Genomic DNA, 3953 nt, shown 5'->3' on the forward strand with positions numbered 1-3953 from the left:
AACTCATGATTTACAATTACATTACTTACACCATTTCTTCTATGAGAAACTAGACTCAATAAGCTTTAATTCTATATTTTTTCATCCTCTAATTCTATCTCCACAATTTATGGGGATTTTTCAAAATTAGTCTACTGCTGTTGTCCAAACAACAAGCAATTTTGGCTTTTCTCCGAATCCCATTTTTTTTTTACGTTTCAGGTACACACCTAGTTTTGTTTGATACTAAAATAGTCCCCGAGCACTCCAACGCCTATAATTGAACAAATAACACTAATTTAATCTCACATGACGTGATCCCAAATCGAACTCATATCGAGGTTTTAACCGATAAATGATTAAACCTTACATTCAAATGATGAACAGTAATTCCCGCACAAACTAAGGCTCCGATTGGTGATTACGAGCCCTTTAATCGTCCCCTAATTGGCATAAACAAAACACTTCTAAACAAAGTTAACAAACAGAGACAAATCACTTATCTAAAACTTACCGAATGATCGCAGACAAACATGGAGCGACACGAGGTAGAGTAGGAACAGAAAAATCAAGAAGAGGAAGGGTTAAAGAGATCAGAAATTTGGCAGCAATGAAGAGAAAAACGGCAAGAGGGTGGAGGGATTTTAGGGAAAGTAAAAAAAGAAGAAAAAAATGATGAACAGAATATTTGATAACCACACCAATCTCTTATTTCTCTCCATCAAACTCCCCGCTAAATCCGCTACTCATATTTTTAGTCCATCTCAAACTCTCCTAGATGCACGAGAAAAAATAATGCTCACGCCAAGATTCAAACACAGGACCTCCTTCACACCAACACTCCACTTATCCACCAGACCAACAAGTCCATTCTGTTAATTCTTTGCCAACTTTTGCTTAAAAGCCTAAAGACCAAAGATAGGGCATATTCATAAAAATAGCAAAATTTGCCCAAGTCCTGGCTTAAACTTCGGACCTCCCAAACACTCCCAGAACACATAACCACTAAAACAGACAGATATTTTGTGTCATACATTCACAATACCCAAAATTAAAACTTTGGGGCGTTACAATTCTACCCCCTAAAGAAAATTTCGTCCTTAAAATTTACCTGATCAGAACAGATGAGGACATTGCTGACACATCGCATCCTCAGGTTCCCATATGTCCTCCTCAGTGCTATGATTATGCCAAAGAACCTTTACCAGTGGAATGGATTTCCTTCTAAGAACCTTAATGTCGCGATCCAAAATCTGAATCGGTTCTTCCTCAAAGGTCAAATCTGCCTAACCTTGATCTCTTCAACAGGGATAATATGAGTAGGATCAGAGTGGTAGCGCCTTAACATGCCCTCCAGTATCTGAATCACCCTCTCGGACCGACCATCGGTAGTACTACCATCTTTAATCTGCCGGAATTGAATACCCTTAATCTGCTCAATCCATGACGGCTTAACCTGAAGCTCAACTAATAAACTACCATCATCAAATAAACTTAGGCGAGCAAATATCGTCCTCAAATTAGTCATAACCCTATGGCTCAGTGCATCAACCACCGCATTGGCCTTACCAGGGTGGTACTCAATAGTGCAGTCATAGTCTTTAAGCAGCTCAATCCATCTGCGTTGCCTAAGATTAAGTTCCTTTTGAGTGAAGAGATACTTGAGGCTCTTATGACCAGTGTAGATGATACACTTCTCACCATACAAATAATGCCTCCAGATTTTCAGTGTGAATACCACAGCGGCCAACTTCAAGTTATGCGTCGGATAATTTGCCTCATGGGTCTTAAGCTGATGAGATGCATAGGCTACCACCTTACCATCCTGCATCAACACACATCCCAAACCGACATGTGATGCATCACTATAAATAGTGAACTCCTTTCTAGGCTCTGGCTGTATCAGAATAGGGGCCTCAGTTAGTACAGTCTTGAGCTTCTCAAAGCTCTCTTACTGCGCATCAGTCCAGTTAAACGGTACACCCTTATGCAGCAGCTTAGTCAAGGGTGCTGCAATCAATGGAAAACCCTTTACAAATCGTCAATAACATCTCGTTAGTCCTAGAAAACTGCGGATCTCAGACATGTTCCTAGGCTGCTTCCATTCGAACACAACCTCAATCTTTCGAGGATCAACTTGAATCCCCTCAATCGATAGTACATGACCAAGAAATGTCTCCTCACGCAGCCATAACTCGCACTTACTAAACTTAGCATAGAGTTGTTTTTCCCTCAAAGTCTGAAGAAGGACTCGAAGGTGCTCACCATGCTCATCTTCAGTCCTTTAGTAAACCGATATGTCATCAATGAACACCACTACAAACTAATCCAGGTAAGGTTGAAACACTCTGTTCATCAGATTCATGAAAGTTGTCGGTGTATTAGTCAGTCTAAATGGCAACACTAGGAACTCGTAGTGATCATAACGAGTCCTAAATGCTGTCTTATGAACATCAACCTCCTTAACCCTTAATTGATGATATCCAGATTGGAGGTCAATCTTGGAGAAAACTAAAGCTCCACGAAATTGGTCAAACAGATCATCTATCCTCGGTAGGGGGTACTTGTTCTTAATGGTTACCTTGTTCAGTTATCGGTAGTCGATGCACATTCACATGGATCCATCCTTCTTCTTTACAAACAGTACCGGTGCTCCCCACCGAGACTTACTAGGGCAGATGAACCCAAGATCCAATAACTCCTAAATCTGAGCCTTAAGCTCTGTAAGCTCCTTCGGTTCCATTCGGTAGGGGGCGATAGGCACTGGAGCTGTACCAGGAAGGAGCTCTATCCTAAACTCCACTTCATGATTCAGAGGTAAACCCGGTAGCTCCTCAGGAAAGACGTTCGAAATATCTTTTACCGTTCTAATATCTTTAACTATAGAGTCTCCAGAATCTAAAACACTCACATAGGCCAATGATGCCTCATATCCCTTACGCACTAACTTCTTCGCCACTAGTGTAGAGATCACATTAGATAAGTAGTTTCTACGTTTTCCAATCGTGACTACCTTCATATCCTTCTCGGTGATTTTCGCCTTCTCGACCAGGGCAGAAAGATCTCACTCCCTCTGCGAGGCTATTAGAACTCTTAAATTATCTTTGAGGCCATCCTCAAAGCGGACACTTCGCTCATACTCAGATGCCACCATACCTCGCGCATAGCGGTTCAGTCTCAGAAACTCAGCCTTATACTCGGCCACTTATAGATCCCCATGTGTAAGATTTAGAAACTCCCTCCTACGTGTATCCACATAACTAGCTTCGACATATTTCTCTTGTAAGGCGATCTTAAAGAACCCCTAGGTTAGATGTTTGGGCTGAGTGCCCTCATTAACGGTAAGCCGCCACTGATAAGCCTTGTTCCGCAGCATTGAGACTGCACCCTTTAATTTCTACTTAAGGGTGCAATCTAGATCATCTATGATCCTCTTCGTGGCCTCAATTCAGGACTCAGCCACATTAGGACCAGAGTCGTTCCGTAACCAACCCTCGGCCCCCAAATCCAGTATTGGGCCCAACGACCCTCTCTAAAATTCTTAGCATAGAATGGGACAATGCATCGTCCCCAGCCATGCAATCTTGAGACCCAGTCTCAGTAGCGGCCGATACTGACGTCTCACTTGTATCCAAATTTGGCAGGGTGCTCGATGACGAAGACTCAGCTCGAGCCCCTCTACGGCCTTTACCTTGGCCTTAAGTACCCCGTCCACGGATACCTCGTTTGCTCATATCTAATCGAATTTATATGGTATTTTAAGTTTTATGAATCAGTTACAGTTCCAGTGTTTATTAACAAATGTTTTATATTTTCAGTTATTTAGAGTTCGTTTTCGTAAATTGCAATCTCACTACAGTTTCCAATTTCTCTACAATTTTTAGTATGCACTAACTAAAGTGTTTTCAGTATAGTTTACTACCTATAGTAGTTTCAGAATATACTATCCAAAACAGTTTCAGTTTAAAACAAAT

Source organism: Gossypium raimondii, chromosome 10 (assembly GCF_025698545.1).
Source record: "Gossypium raimondii isolate GPD5lz chromosome 10, ASM2569854v1, whole genome shotgun sequence".
NCBI classification, from domain to species: Eukaryota; Viridiplantae; Streptophyta; class Magnoliopsida; order Malvales; family Malvaceae; genus Gossypium; species Gossypium raimondii.